Source organism: Phyllobates terribilis, unplaced genomic scaffold (assembly GCF_046119375.1).
Source record: "Phyllobates terribilis strain yellow unplaced genomic scaffold, ASM4611937v1 Scaffold_12__6_contigs__length_324123572, whole genome shotgun sequence".
NCBI lineage: Eukaryota > Metazoa > Chordata > Amphibia > Anura > Dendrobatidae > Phyllobates > Phyllobates terribilis.
Genome location: NW_027362772.1, coordinates 128,563,945 through 128,581,312, shown reverse-complemented (window position 1 = coordinate 128,581,312; position 17,368 = coordinate 128,563,945). Strand labels below are relative to the sequence as shown.

Sequence of the window (17,368 nt, the reverse complement as noted above, 5' to 3'; positions counted from 1 at the left end):
AGGAGCGGACTGAACGTGTCGGCTTCTCACTTTTTGGATTTTAGAAGGGCATGACATGCCTATATCTGTGTCTCCCCCTCCTTTTACTCCTCCACCTCTTTTCTTTTCGCATGACTATATGTACTTGTCACTTTTCCATGTGTTAGTTGTGTCTTCTGAGCAGTTTGTCAGCTTTTGGACACCTTTGAAGGTGTTTTCTATGTGTTTCTATGTGTTTTTGTTTGCCTGCCATTGGTTTTAACGGTGTTCGAAGGTGTTCGACGAACAGTTCGGCGAACACACGGGTGTTCGACGAACCGAACCGAACTCGAACACTACGGGGGTGGCTCAACACTACTCCCAGGGCCTCTTGCAAATTCAAAGCATAGTCTCTTATACTGTCTTGGGCCCGCTGCTTGCACCCATAGAATTTCATTGTGATCTCTGCTGAGGTGCGGGTATCGAAAGTGTCCCTCAGACGGGCTAAGATCGCTTTCACGGTCTCCTTGTCCCTGACTGACCAGGACTTTACTTAACGTTGGGCTGCGCCGGTTAGCTGGCCTACCAATATGCTCACTTTTTGTCCCTCTGTCAGGGGGTATACTTTAAACAGGCTTTACAGTCTCTCTTTAAAGTCGCTTAGGGTATGCGACTCCCCTGAGTTTTGGGGCAGCCAGGCCGCTCCGGGGATGTAAGGCATGGTGAACGGCATTACTGCAGCAGCGGCCACGCTGGTGGTAAAGGGTCCCTCCGTGTCCGTCATCTTCCTCCCCCCTAGTTAAGTGTGGCCTACCTACTGTTGCTTCTTCTCCATAGGCCGTGGCTCCGCAGACGATCGTCAGGGTGGAGGACCTTGCGTCGCGCTCTGGTGACGTCAGCGTCGCTCCCTCTCCCTTCCAGGACCTTGCGCAGTGTCGGTGCGTAGGGTGGAGCTTCAGGTCTCGCGCACTTTCGGCGTCCACGCCCCTCTTCTTCCCGCGCGGCATCCCGAAGATGGCGCCCGATGGCAGGAAAACGACTGCAGATGGCGGGAAAACAGCTGCGGATGGTGGGAAAATGGCTGAAGATGGCGGGAACCGACTGAAGATGGCGGGAAACGGCTCCGGAAGGCGGGAACCTTCACCACGGCAGGTATGACAGTCTTTTGAAGGTGCGCAGTACCCGGTGCTTGCGGGCACGAAATCCTGCCGACTACACCAAAGTTGACGCGCCCCCTGGGCCGAGTGTGCACGTGTGTGGGATACCCGGAGCCGGGTCTCTGGGGGTTGTAGTCTCCGTGGCGTCGACCCGGTCCCGTGGCTCAGGGTGGTCAAACCAGTGGCAGTCTTTTACGGGTTTTAGGTTAATTGTCCGACTACGCCACCCGTGGATTGCGGTCAGGGTGTACCGCCGCTGCGAGGCAGACCACTGAGGCTGGAGTGGTGTGCGCAGCAAAGGATGGGATAACTCCCCACGGGAGGAGTATAGCCTCAGGGCAGAGAATGTGGATGATGGGAGTGATGGTGCACGGGCGTCCCAGTACTAGTAGTGCTGTATGCGGTGAGAAAGCAGGAACGACTCATTCTTTGCAGTGCAGTTCAGGGTCTTTACTGATGATATTAAGGCAGACCCTCCCGGGAGTACTGGCTAGCATAAGAGGCCTGGTCAGTCTGTGAGCAAGCAGGAACACCCCTGGCCAGGTGGAGTTGTAGGCCTCCCCATCTATCTGCACTCTTCCTGGCTACCTTGCTGTAAGCGAGTGGAAGTAGCCCACGTCCCTGAGTATACCGTGTGGTGCTTACCCGTATGGCTGGTGACTTGGGGCCTTCTGATAGCCTCCGCTCCTCAATGGCGGTGCTGGTCCCTTCCTTGTGACTGAGCCTCCAGGCTTCTATGGCCAGAGGACCTGGAATCCCCTGCCGGCTGGTTTCTGCTGCTGGGTGAATATACGTCCCCACAGCCTCGGACTCCAGTGTCCGGTTCTTAGCGACTTCTGCCAGGGCGAGCTCTGCTTAGCTCCAGCCCCTGGTCTTCAGCTCTTACTCCTACAGAGCTCCTAGCTGTAACTCTCCCTGTGTCTGGAACTGTCTCCAGGCTCTGACTGTCTAACCCCGCCCCAGACCCAGTTTATAAGGGCAGATTCCTCCCCTCCCAGGGCTGGGCAGGAGGTGTTGCATGTTTTAGGGCTCCTGACCAGGAAACCTCCCACTTGCTCTCAGACGTAATATTTCCATTACTGTGGCAACCAGACCCCTGGGGTGCCACACTTGTCTTTCTCCCTTAGATAGATTATCCCCCTTATTACAATTAGAAAATACAGATTTTAATTCCCGTTCCACAGAAAGCTGAAACTCATCCATAATAGGGGCTCTTGATTGTAAGGGATAAAAATCTATGTTTGGCACTTTGGAAACAACACTGTTGTCACCAACAAAATTGTCCCTTTGTGAAAAATCAGATAAAGGAATTAAGTTCTGTCAGGGTGACTTGTTCTTTAAACAAAGTCCTGCATACACATTAGCTGGCGAAAAAGAAGGATTAGTTTCGGCAGCTGATTGATCCTGGTCAAAAAAATGTTTCCTGATAGTCAGTCTTCTCACAAATTTGTTGACATCCAAAATTGTAGAAAAAAGGTCACCATTGTCCTTCGGCACAAAGTTTGCACAATATTTTCAATTCATTGTTCGTAAGGATACATGCAGATTGATTTAAGACCGTAAACTGATTTATTTGCAGTATCTCGTCCCGTAGTTGTGTTTCCTGTGTTTTAGATCTGTGCTTACACCCCGCTCTTCTACAGGATTTGATTTGGATCCAGATTTGGAGCTGCACCGTTTTTTGCCCCACTAGATCCTTCTCCTAAACCATAACAATCATTTTCATCTTCTTCCGTTTCCCCATCTGTCGTTTCAAATTCAGAGGAACTAAAAGTGACTCGTGGTGTACCTCCACCTCCTGAGATCTTATTGCCACTTTGACCTTTTGAAATTGATTTTGGTTTCTTAGGAGATCTGTAATTTCTATAGGGTCTTTGCGGGGGTCGCCAGTCATACACATGTCCTGTCTCATTATCTTTAACATCTCTTTCATATTTTTTTTGTTTATTCTCAACTATAGTATCCTCTAATTTTTCCAATCTGTCCATAATGTCAGACCTCAGCTTCTTATATGTGGCATTATCTACAAATTCTGTCAAAGAATTTTCTATTTCTTTGATTTTTAGATCCAGCTCTTTCACTTTTTTTTTGTTCATAATCTATAAGAAGCTCCATAAGATTAAGGGAACATCCCGTCAAAATGTCATTCCATTCTTTTTGGAAAACTTCATCAAATTGAACGGTAGACTGTTTTTTTATTCTTAGTCCTCTGGGAATCATCAAATTTTCTCCATATTTTTCAAACATGGTGTGATCCCACCAGGTTCTCAGGTGTGTAGACAGGAGTTTCTCCAATTGTTGCATGTTGTGTTTTAAGTCTGCCTGACCTTCATTATTAGGATTTCCCTTATTTTTGGAGACTATAGATGCCACGCTTTCCAGTTTAGACTTATCATCTAGGCTCAGAAATAAAGCATCCTTGAAAGTGACTTCCATTCTCTCAGAAAAATATGTATCCAAACGAAAGGGGAATTAGGAGAGTGTAATAAACACTTATAACTCCTGTCTGGGCAGCTGTTACGCTATATTTATGAAGGATAATGTCTCCTCCAGCGTTAATAAACCAGGGAGCATGAAAAAATCTCAGACAGTAACACTATTAAGCAAATAAGAAAAAAGATCTTCAGCTCACCTGCCACAGCCTGCCCAGTCCTCCTTTCCATGATCTCGGTGCACGGAATTAGTCCATCCCCATCTGCAAATCCAGTGGATCATCCTCCTGGATTGTAAATCTCTCTTCAGTGCCCAATACTGGGCTGTCTGGGCATGCTCAATATAGTCTGTCATGTATCATTTTGTAATATATTAATTCTACAAATATAGTGAGACAGATAAATAATGGTGATAATCAACCTCTAGGATGTCCTATATGGAATACTACAAAAAAACAAATTCACAGGTTCTAGATCAGACTATAGTTATTTACTCCAGGGATGATCATTCTTCTTACATACTATTGCCGGGTAAATGACCATGGCATTTTTACTCACTTTTAGTACCCTTTTTGGACATGGCTATTTTCATGTATGTTTCCTTAAGCTTCTCTGTATGACTTAAATGCATTAAAAAAGTAAAATAAAAAATGTCTAAGTGAAAAATAATACCCAAAAAGCATTTTTAAAATTGCAAAAAAATCATGAAGCCACAAAATAATGGGTAAAAAAGACCTTATTATTTATTGAATCAATAGCATATACATTAGGAATTAAATTGAGTAAGCACAAATGATATCCAGCTTTGGAAAAACACCTGATATAACTGTGTGGACAAATAGATGTGAACAAACCGCATATAGCAGTAACTTGCCAGCAAGATGAGCAACCCATGATCAAACAGCGAAGGGTTTTTGCAAATGTGCCTAGAGTGCAGAAATTCACACGGTAATTGCTTTGCTCCGGATGTTTATTTCATTTTTATCTGCTGTTCTCTATTTAATTGATGCCAGTTGTATCGTGATTTCATTGCAGTATATGGTTTAACTCATCTTGCTGGCACTGTACTACTTAATGGTTATTGTTTATTTATACAGTACAGACCAAAAGTTTAGACACACCTCATTTAAAGATTTTTCTATGTTTTCATGACTATGAAAATTATACATTCATACTGAAGGCATCAAAACTATGAATTAACACATGTGGAATTATATACTTAACAAAAAAGTGTGAAACAACTGTAAATATGTCTTATATTCTAGGTCCTTCAAAGTTGCCACCTTTTGCTTTGATGACTGTTTTGCACACTCTTGGCATTCTCTTGATGAGCTTCAAGAGGTAGTCACCGGAAATGGTTTTCACTTCACAGGTGTGCCCTGTCAGGTTTAATAAGTGGGATTTCTTGCCTTATAAATGGGGTTGGGACCATCAGTTGTGTTGTGCAGAATTCAGGTGGATACACAGCTGATAGTCCTACTGAATAGACTGTTAGTATTTGTATTATGGCAAGAAAAAAACAGCTAAGTAAAGAAAAACTAGTGGCCATGATTACTTTAAGAAATGAAGGTCAGTCAGTGCGAAAAATTGGGAAAACTTTGAAAGTGTCCCCAAGTGCAGTTGCAAAAACCATCAAGCGCTACAAAGAAACTGGCTCACATGTGGACTGCCCCAGGAAAGGAAGACCAAGAGTCACCTCTGCTTCTGAGAATAAGTTTATCCAAGTCACCAGCCTCAGAAATTGCAGGTTAACAGCAGCTCAGATTAGACACCAGGTCAATGCCACACAGAGTTCTAGCAGCAGACACATCTCTTCAACAACTGTTAAGAGGAGACTTCGTGCAGCCTTCATGGTAAAATAGCTGCTAGGAAACCACTGCTAAGGACAGGCAACAAGCAGAAGAGACTTGTTTGGGCTAAAGAACACAAATAATGGACATTAGACCAGTGGAAATCTGTGCTTTGATCTGATGAGTCCAAATTTGAGATTTTTGGTTCCAACCACCGTGTTTTTGTGCGGCGCAGAAAAGGTGAACCAATGGACTCTACATGCCTGGTTCCCACCGTGAAGCATGGAGGAGGAGGTGTGATGGTGTGGGGGTGCTTTGACTCTACCCTGTCCTTCAAACCCCACACCCAAACTCTCGCCACCTCCTGTTGCCTCCAGCTCAAAAATATTTCTAGAATCTGTCCTTTCCTCAACCCTCAATCTACTAAACTGCTTGTGCATGCCCTCATCATCTCCCGCCTCGACTACTGCAACATCCTCCTTGTGGCCTACCTGCTAGCACTCTCGCACCCCTCCAGTCGATCCTTAACTCTGCTGCGCGACTGGTCCATCTCTCGTTTCTCTACTCCTCTCCTACCCCCCTTTGCAAATCCCTTCACTGGCTCCCAATTGCCCAGCATATCCAGTTCAAACTACTAACACTGACCTACAAAGCCATCCATAGCCTCTCTCCTCCATACATCTCTGAACTAATCTCCCAATATATTCCCTCACGTAATCTCCGATCCTCCCAATACCACCTTCTCTCCTCCAAACTTAATCGTTCCTCACGCAATCACCTCCAAGATTTCTCCCGAATATCCCCCATCCTATGGAATTCTGTGCCTCAACACATCCGATTATCCGCCATACTTGGATCCTTCAGACAGAACCTGAAAACCCATCTCTTCAAACAAGCTTACAGCCTGCCATGACCTTGCTTGCTGCCACCTCAACAACACCGGAGCTACTGCAACCCCTCAACCTACTCTCTCCTTCCCTATCCCTGTAGAATGTAAGCCCGCAAGGGCAGGGTCCTCTTCCTTCCGTACCAGTCTATCATTGTTAGTTTGTTTACTGTAAGTGATATCTGTATTTTGTATATAACCCCTTCTTATGTACAGCACTATGGAATCAATGGTGCTATGTAAATAAATAATAATATAATTTAGCTTATAAACATCTACAGTAGCATAATGCACCCTATAGACCTCCATAGTAGTATAATGCACCCCATAAAAATCTACAGTAGCATAATGCACCCCATAGACATCAATAGAAGTATAATGCACCCCATAAACATCTACAGCAGTATAATGCACCCCCATAGACATCCATAGTAGAATAATGTACTCCATAGACATCTATAGTAGTATAATGTACCCCATCAACATTCACAGTAGTGTAATGCACCCCATTGGCATCCTCAGTAGTATAATGCACCCCCATATACATAAATAGTAGTATAATGCACTCCATCGACATCCACAGTAGTATAATGCACCCCCATCAGCATAAATAGTAGTATAATGCAGCCCATAAACATTCACAGTAGTATAATGCACCACCATAGACATCCATAGTAGTATAATGCACCCCATAGACATCCACAGTAATATAATGCACCCCATAGACATCCATAATCCATAGTGGTATAATGCACCCCATAGACATCCACAGTAGTATAATGCACCCCATAGACATCCACAGTAGTATGATGCACCCCATAGACATCCATTGTAGAATAATGTACACCTACAGACATCCATAGTAGTATAATTCACCCCATACATATCCATGATAGTATAATGTACCCCATACATACCCATATTAGTATAATGCACCCCATAGACATCCACAGAAATATAATGCACCCCACAGACATCCAAAGTAGTATAATGCACCTCACCGACATCCATAGTAGTATAATGCACCCCACAGACATCCATAGTAGTATAATGCACCCCACAGACATCCACAGTAGTACAATGCACCACCATAGACATCCATAGTAGTATAATGCACCCCATAGACATCCAAAGTAATTCAATGCACCCCATAATTATTCACAGTAATATAATGCACCCCATAGACATCCACAGTAGTATAATGCACACCATAGACATCCTTAGTAATATAATACACCCCCATAGACATCCATAGTAGAATAATGCACTTAATAGACATCCATAGTAGTATAATGCACCCCCATAGACATCCATAGTAGAATAATGCACTCCATAGACATCCACAGTAGTATAATGTACCCCATCGACATTCACAGTAGTATAATGCACCCCATTGACATCCACAGTAGTATAATGTACCCCATCGACATTCACAGTAGTATAATGCACCCCATTGACATCCACAGTAGTATAATGCACCCCCATATGCTGTACATAAATAGTAGTATAATGCACCCCATAAACATCCACAGTAGCATATGCAACACCATAGACATACATAGTAGTATAATGCACCACCATAGACATTCAATGCACCCCACAGATATCCACAATAATATAATGCACCCCATAGACATCCATAATCCATAGTAGTATAATGAACCCCATAGACATCCACAGTAGTATAATGCTCCCCATAGACATCCATAGTAAAATAATGCACCTCCACAGACATCTATAATATTATAATGCACCCCCAGACATCCATAGTGGTATAATGCACCCCACAGGCATCCATAGTAGTATTATGCACCCCATAGACATCAAACTAGTATAATGCACCCCATAGACATCTATAGTATTATAATTCACCCCATAAATATCCATAATAGTATAATGCACCCCATACACATCCATATTAGTATAATACACCCCATAGACATCCACAAAAATATAATGCACTCCACAGACTTCTATAGCAGTATAATGCACCCCACAGACATCCATAGTAGTATAATGCACCCCACAAACATCCATAGTAGTATAATGCACCCCCTTAGAGATCTGTAGAAGTATAATGCACCCCCATAGACAAATTTCTGCTGTTACTCTATCTGATTGCTGATTTTTGAACCATGACAGTGTGCAATGCAGACACCATCAAGATGCCCCTGTATTTTCAGTCTCATGAAGTGAGCAGGGGTGTAACTATTGCAACCCCTCGACAGCAGCACAAACTTCAACTGGATGTGCTTCCAATCAGAGACCTGCAGTTGACATTGGCGTGCATGTGACTGGGGGCGCATGGCTGGGACATTATGTGCTCCTGTAGCTTGCATGCTGAAATCAGCTGCTGGCTTCTGAAGAGGATGCTGTGTGGTGGGGGAACGGAGGGAAGGTAAGTAAATCCATTTATTTTTTTTCTATGCATTAGAAAACAGTGGCAGAATGGGGGACATGTACCAGGATGGGATATATATATTAGTGGGTAGGGAAAGTATTCAGAACCCATAAAATTTTTCACTCTTTGTTTCATTGCATCCGTTTGGTAAATTGTAAAAAGTTCATTTTTTTTCTCATTAAAGTATACTCTGCACCCCATCTTGACTGAAAAAAAACATAAATGTAGAAATTGTTGCTCATATTTAAGTCACATGCTGTCCATTTCCTTGTGATCCTCCTTGAGATCGTTCTACACCTTCATTGGAGTACAGCTGCGTTTAATTAAACTGATAGGACTCGATTTGGATAGGCACACACCTGTCTATATAAGACCTCACAGCTTACAGTGCATGTCAGACCAAATGAGAATCATGAGCTCAAAGGAACTGCCCAAGGAGCTCAGAGACAGCAGTGTGGCAAGGCACAGATCAGGCCAAGGTTACAAAAGAATTTCTACATTACTCAAGGTTTCTAAGAGCACAGTGGCCTCCATAATCCTTAAATGGAAGAAGTTTGGGACCACCATAAGTCTTCCTAGACCTGGCCATCCAGCCAAACTGAGCAATTGTGGGAGAAGAGCCCTGGTGAGAGAGGTAGAGAAGAACCCCAAGATCACTGTGGCTCAGCTCCAGAGATGCAGTAGAGAGATGGGAGAAAGTTTGAAAAAGTCAACAATCACTGCAGCCCTCCACCAGTCGGGCCTTTATGGCAGAGGAGCCCGACAAAAGCCTCTCCTAAGTGCAAGACATATGAAAGCCTGCATAGAGTTTGCTCAAAAACACATGAAGAACTCCCAGACTATGATAAATAAGATTTTCTGGTCTGATGAGACGAAGATAGAGCTTTTTGGTGATAATTCTAAGCAGTATGTGTGGAGAAAACCAGACACTGCTCATCACCTGCCCAATACAATCCCAACAGTGAAACATGGTGGTGGCAGCATCATGCTATGGGGGTGTTTTTCAGCTGCAGGGACAGGATTAGTGGTGAGCGAGCACTAAAATGCTCAGTTGCTCATTGCTCAGGTCGAGCAAATTGGAATACTCGAGTGCTCGGTCTGAGTAACGATCCCAATGTAAGTCTATGGGAAATTCGAGCATTTTTCCGGCGGATCCCCCCGGCGGTCTGCAGAGGGCCTAAAAATTGCCCAAATCGATGGGAACAGTGCTCAAATGACATGGGAACAGCACGAGGAAGACCCTTGAAAGCAAATATGTTAAAGAACATCCTTTCCATGGTAATGACTTGTATATAAGTCAAAATAAATAACCAAAAACAATGATGCTCCTCCACACCTTGGGCTATGTTCACACGTAGCATTTTTAATGCGTTTTTGCTCTTTTGCATTGCTTTCAACCAAGACAAATGCATTCACCGGGAAATGTAATTTTAACATTTTACAACCTTATCTGGCCATGTGGTATGTGACACATCATCAGACACATGTATATAGTACTGAAAAGACATGGGAACAGCATGAGGAAGACCCCTGAAAGCATCTCTGACTCCCTGGTCACTGCCTTAAAGAGTGCCCATCAGAAGTGATCCTTGGCGCATGCGAAGATGCCTCCTGCCAGACATCTGTCGTTGCAGACTTGTAACAATCACCGTCAACGTCCTTGTCCCAGCGCAGCGTTCAGTTGTCCCTACCCCATTCCATGGAATAGAAGCGCAAGTATGCAGCCAGCCACCCACCCACAGGCTGCAATACTATACTGCCAAATTTTTGACAGCGGCTTGCACTTGAAATATGGCCTTTTAGGCTCGTGGAGGTGGAAGCTGTCCACAACTTCATGGCAGCAACTGGGTGTCCATACTCGGTCTCAAGCCGCCACTATTTCTCCCGGCGTCATCTCCGCTTTCCTCAAGCGCGGGTCCCACAACATTACCCGTGCCCTCCCCAGTGCACTTACTGGGAAGGACCGCCTAACCACAAACACGTAGTCAAGTGAATGTGAACAGGGACGGTACGGAACCAGTCCACAGCTTGTCGATGAGTTGTATTTCACCACAGCCATATTTTTTAGCTTGGTGAAAGGACTGACTTTTGGAAAACCATATTTACTCCGGCTGTTATTTCTCCGTCACCAGGTTCTGCCCATTGTCACACACGACCATGCCTGGCTGTATGTTCAGTGGTGAGAACCACAGATCAGACTGCTGTATTACAGCTTTCACCAACTCTGCAGCTGTGGGCAGTTTGTCCCCTAAGCATTAAGCATGTTATCTTCACCATAGCCTGTTGCTGCTTGGCCAAGGCAGTGCTACAGTGCTTTCAGCTTGTGACTGATGTGGTCTTTTGGAGATGGATGCTGAACTGAAGGAGGAGATGCAGGAGCTGAACAACGTGATTACATTGAGGTTACATTGGCGACTCTGGTTCTTATACTAAATTATTTAAGACAAATGCATTCACCAGGAAATGTAATTTTAACATTTTACAACCTTATCTGGCCATGTGGTGTGTGACACATCATCAGACACATCCTGTTTCATTTATGATGGAGGGACTCTGAAAGTCGCAAAGCCTATTTTTATAGAGCTGTCAGGTGACCCTTACTATTCTTAAAGGGCCAGCAGTCGGACCTCACTATTGTTAGAGACTGGAGCCATCAGACAGCTGTGCTTTGCTGTTACCATTATTAACGAGTGGGTCTCTAATACTGTTATTGCGTGTGCAGTTACTGCAAGGGCTGCCAAAAATTTGGAGGCACTTCAATGCCCCTTGCAAGAGACATAGAGGTCAGAGAGCCTCCTAAAAACAATGTTCCTATTATTATGAAGTTGGTCTCCCATAGTGTTTGGCTACGCAGTGAAACAATGGCTGCCAAAAATTTGGAGGAACTCCAATGCCCCTTGCAAGAGACGTAGATATGTTGATATGGTACATATGGTGGTGATATGGTGGTGGAGGATGAGGATGCGGAGTAGGAGGAGGACAAGAGCAAATAGACAAAATCAGGAAGCGTACACCCTTGTTTGAGTGTGAAGACAGAGGTGCATGGGAATAGAGTTAGACCTCCCCAAAAAAAACACATCTATTTGAGTTTAGGCTACACTGCTATCATTCGGTGGTGTTGAGAAGTCTGGCCCAATCCAGCCCTTATTCATTTTTATAAGAGTCAACCTATCAGCATTTTCAGTTGACAGGTGAATGCACCTATCGGTTATAATTAAACTGGCGGCACTAAAAACCCGCTATGACAAAACGCTAGCGGCTGGTCAGGCCAGGACCTCCAAGGCGTAGAGAGCCAGTTCATGCCTCGTGTCCAGCTTGGATATGCAATAATTATAAGACACAGAGGAATTATGAAGGACGTTGGTACGGTCGGCAAGGTACTCCCTCACCATCTTCTGAAACTTTGCATTCCTTGTGAGAATACCCCCCCCCCCCTCAGGGCATGTGCGATGGGAGGGTTTGAGAAAACTTTCCCTGAACTTTGACAGTTTGCTGGATTGCATTTGTGGCTCTCTCGCTTGTACTCCTTGGTTGTCCAACAAACTGTGACATCTGCCGCCAGCGTTTTCAGATGGGAATTGTTTCACTAATTCCACAACAAGGGCCTTCTCGGACTGCCCCATTTTATTAGGCCTGTCCTGCAAAGCAATAAGAGACATAAAGTTCTCCCTGTAGCGTGGGTCTAGCAGCGTCACCAACCAGGAATGACTGTCACCCAAAATTTGGACAACGTGAGAGTCACGAGAAAGGCAGCGTAACATAAACTCAGTCATGTGTGCCAGACTGCAAAGAGGCAAGACTTCCGTGTCCTCACCAAGAGGACAACTGACCATGCTCTCCTCCTCATCTCCTCTTCCTCCTCCTCCCTGTCCTCAGGCCATCCATGCTGAACAGACGGTATGGCAGTTGTGCAGGTAGTACCATCTATAGCGCAGGAAACTAGCTCCTGTTCTTCCTCCTCCTTCTTTTCCTCATTGTCACCCAATCCACGTTGGGATGAGATGAGGCTGGGCTGTGTGTAATCACCCTGTACGGTTCCATTCTCCATCTCATCGTGCTCCACCTGCAATGCATCCTCGTTAATTGTGAGCAGAGAGCGTTTCAGAAGACAGAGAAGCAGGATAGTGATGCTAATTATGGCATCATTGCTGCTTACCATCTTGGTGGAGTCCTCAAAGTTTTGGAGGATGGTACAGATGTCCGACATCCATGTCCACTCCTGAGGTCTTATGTGTGGAGTCTGCCTGAATACCGATGGCCTTGTTGATGCAGGTAGTCAACAATTGCCCTTCTCTGCTCACAAATACTTCCCAACATCTGCAATGTAGAATTCCATCGTGTGGAGACATCACACATCAGTCGGTGAGCCGGAAACTGCAAACGCTGCTGAAGCAAGTCAAGAGCGGCGGAAGCAGTAGCTGACTTTCTAAAATGGCGCCTTTCTTTGACAAGCAGATCCGACAGATCCGGATAGGTTTTGAGAAACCGCTGAACCACAAGCTTAAGTACATGGGCCAGGCATGGTATGTGTGTAAGATTGCCTCGCCTCAAAGCCACCAATAGGTTCCGGCCATTGTCACACACGACCATGCCTGGCTGTAGGTTCACCGATATCAGCAACAGATCAGCCTGCTCTTTCAGAGCTGTCCACAACTCTATAGCGTTGTGTGGTTTGTCACCTAAGCTTATTAGCTTCAGCACAGCCTGTTGCAGCTTGGCCGAGGCAGTGCTGCAGTGCTTCCAGCTTGCGACTGATGTGGTCATTTCAGAGATGGATGCTGAAGAGGAGGAGGAGGTTCAGGAGAAGTAGAATGTGGGGGCATACCTGATTGACCCAGGACCCGCAATGCTCGGCGTCGGGAGGACGTGTTCCGTCCAGAGGTCCGACTGGGTTGCGGCTTCCACTATGTTAACCCAGTGTGCCATCAGCAAAATGTACTGTCCCTACTCACAAGCACTTTTCCACGTGTCCATGGTTAGGTGGACTTTCCCAGTAACTGCGTTGTTCAGGGCATGGCTAATGTTGTGGGACAAGTGCTTGTGTAATGCGGGGATGGCAGACCGGAAGAAATAGTGGCGGCTGGGGACCGAGTACCAAGGGACGCCCGCCGTCATGAGGTTGTGGAAATCTTCTCCATGAGCCTAAAAGGCAAGCATTCGCAAAATGTGTGAATTTAATAGTGTGGCCTGTGGGGCGTTAGCTGCATATTTGCGTTTGCCTTCCAAGGACTGGGATAAGGACAACTGAATGCTGTGCTGGGACAAGGACGTGGACGTGCTTGCTGATGGTGCTAGTTGAGTGATCAATGACACGTGCAGTGGGGAGGCATCTTGGCATACGCCATGGACAAGGGATTGGCGTGCACCACAACAGCGGAACAAGCAGTGGTGTCACCCGCAGACCCTGGGGTTCAGCCCACTTAGTCAGGTGCTTTGCTGCCATGTGCCTGATCATGCTGATGGTGGTCACAGGCTGGTAGTTTTGCTACCTCTACTGATGCTGTCCTGGCAGGTGGTGCAAATGGCCTTTTTGGGGTTATCAGCAGAGTCTTTAAAAAACAACCAGACTCGGGAAGACCTAACAGTTGTACTAGCAACTTCCGTCGTGTTACCACTGTGTCACCACACTGCTTGTTCTTACCTGTTGTGGTGCTACACCTCCCTCCCCCTGTGTGCTGCTGTCCTCGCTCTGCATTTCACCTTGCCAGGTTGGGTTCAGAGACTTCATCATCCACCATCTCATCTTCCACTTCTGCACCCTCGTCTTCCTCCTGACTTTATGGCAATTGTGTCTCATCATCATCCACCTCTTTTGACATTTTCCCACTGTCGCCTTCATGTGACTGTGGCTGCTCACATATTTGGGCATTGCTATATGCGATCTCCTCTTGCCCCGCTTCAAGTGGACCCGGCGAGGGGCCGAATGTATAAATGGAAAAGTGAACGGCTCTTCGGAGTGTCCAAGTGTGGGATTAGTTGTCTCCTGGCACTCGGCATGGTGGGAGGAAGGAGGATCAGGGTGAGAAATATGCAGTCCAGACTCACAGCTACTGAAACTTGACGGTGTGGAAGACAGGGTTGTGGTGGTGGTGGCTAAGTGACTGGAAGCATTATCTGCTATCCAACCAATAACCTTTTCACACTGCTCTGTGTTCAATAGTGGTGTTCTCCAATCCACTATTAAAGAGGTTGTCCGCTACTTATTATCCCCTCCCCAATGTATCCCCCCGGTCCCCTAATTGTTTTTGCAAATACCTTCTGTTGCAGTTACTGCCTGTGAGCAGCACTATCGGTGGCTCTTCACAGGAATCCCGTGATCCCCGGCTGCAGCTGGCGCTGACATCCGCTGACGTCATGACAAGTCCAGGCTTCAGCTGGGGGTCCCTTTTCCTCATTCCACGGTGGCTGCTGGGTTGTGGACGAGGTTATCCCTGCGTGTCATACCCAGCATCCACCTCACGCTCTCCCTCTCCCCATTCATTGGGAAAGCGCACAGTGGATGCTGGGTGTGACGTACGGGGAAACCCCACCCACAACCCAACAGCCACCTCGAGGACCCCAGCGCTGAGTCACACCTCACTTGTCTTGACATCAGCATGGAGCCACGTGATGCCCATGAGCGGCCAGCGATAGCGCCGCTCACAGACAGAACCTGCAACAGAAGGTATTTGCAAATGGGCCCCAGGGGGATACATTTGGGGCATAATAAAAAGTTGTGGCCAACTTCTTTAATTGAGACAGGAAGGTCGAGCGAGAAGATGTGGGTGTTTGTTGTGGCACAATTTCAGCTTGCCTATGGCCTCAGCCTCATCCTCTGCATGCACCATCATCACCATCACGTCACTTCCCCGTCCCTTGCCATGCACCTTGCCTATTTTAAATGGAGAACAACATTTTCCATGTTCACCACAAATGGCTGGATCTGAACGCAGTGATATGTGATACGTGTGACGGAAAACCAGTTTTAAATAGCTGGCCTGTAGGTTACTATTTTTCTCAGCGACCTCGTGGCAATAACTTTGTGGAGGTTTCACCAATTTAAGATACACCAGGTAACTGCTCTCCTCCAAATTAAAGATGTCCGAGTGTATGCAGAGAAGCTAATTAACCAAATCTGCTAATCTGGTTGAAAAACTTCACTCAGAGACTGAACCACGCAAATGGCATACTTTATTACGTAGACATGGGGTTAAATAGTATTCTCCTTCTAAGTGGGATTAGTAAAATTCCTTGCTTTTTCTGATAACTCAGCACACTGCAATTTGTTTATCCATGTATCATTTGGCCTTAGTAACGCCTTATGCAGGGCCGGCTCCAGGTTTTTCTGGGCCCCGGGCGAAAGAGTCTCAGTGGGCCCTTTTAACACATACCACGATTCATGATGCACAGATACGGCGGAGAAATATATGTATAGTACACAGGGCCCAGCCTGCCCCCTCATCCTTCACATATGCAGACACGCGCACACACGGTACGCAGACATATGCACGCACACACGGTACGCAGACATATGCACGCACACACGGTACGCAGACACACGCACTCACGGTACACAGATATGTACACATACAGACATACACACATTTTTACACAAGTTCTTAAAAACATATATAAAACAGACAAATATATATACACAGTCATACACACTGACATTCACATACATGCACTCACACAGACCCATTACAAATATTTTTAATATGGGGAATGGGGAAGCCTCACTCACCTGTCCCCGGTCCGGTGTCCTGTCCAGCAGCTCCTCAGGTATGGGGCAGTGCAGGGCCCCCGGCGTGTCACAGACATCATGGCCCTGGAACATCAGAGGGGCCCACTTCCGGTCGGGTCCGGGCCCCTCCCGCCCATCTGTGCAGGACCTCCGGTCCGATGGAGTTTGATTGCCGGCACTCCCCTAGACATGGCCGCGCGCTGTGCGGCTGTGTCTGCTAGTAATGACGCGGCAGGGGCGACACACAAGCACAATTAAAGGTGCAGTGCCGTCGACCCTGCCGCGTCATTACTAGCAGACACAGCCGGACAGCGCGCGGCCATGTCTGGGGGGGAGTGCCGGCAATCAAGCAGCGCCTGCGTCCCTGAACAGGTGCCGAGGAAGCGGCCAGGGCCCCGACAGTGAGTGGGCGGTGGGCCCCTCTGATTTTCCAGGGCCCCGGCCCTTGCCCGGGTACGCCGGGTGCTGACGCCGGCCCTGGCCTTATGAATTCCAATGGGAGGGAGTGAGTTTGTCTCTCAGCGCCATCTTTGCCAACTCGACATGAATCTCTCTACTATCAGCCATGTACATGCATACGTCATTCCCAGGAAATCATTTCTACAATAAGAATAGAAACTGTTAGTTATATATTCATTAACTATTAACATAATCCATGTGCATATACACATTTGCATACATACATACACATAGATTATTCCATCATCCCTATATTAATTCACACTGATTAGGTAATCTATGAAAAGAAACTAATTGATTTTCTATAATATACTGTATATATTTTACCTTGACAACTTCACTGACACACTGAAACAAAATTTTAATGGAGGTCTGAAATGCCTGAATTTGAAGCACACTTTTATGTGATACGTATGACGGAAAACCACAGTTTTAAATAACTGGCCTGTAGATAACTATTTTCAATAACTTCACTAACACACTGCAACATAATTTAAATGGAGGCCAATATTCTCCACATTCACTACAAAGAATCTGGCTGTATTCTGCTGTGGCAACAAGC

The 17,368-nt window shown here is 46.1% G+C and overlaps 1 protein-coding gene across 3 annotated transcripts in view; it reads left to right on the top strand.

Annotated features, from left to right (window-relative positions):
• Positions 1–17,368, top strand: part of LOC141172264 (sulfotransferase 2B1-like) — a 251,360-nt gene that overhangs the window by 214,842 nt on the left and 19,150 nt on the right. The window contains exon 7 of one of the 3 annotated variants that reach the window (XR_012252447.1): positions 796–1,110. The exons of the other annotated variants lie outside the window; for them this stretch is intronic. The gene's annotated coding sequence lies outside the window, so the exon portion shown is untranslated. The remainder of the gene's footprint in view (positions 1–795; positions 1,111–17,368) is intronic. 3 annotated transcript variants of the gene reach the window in all.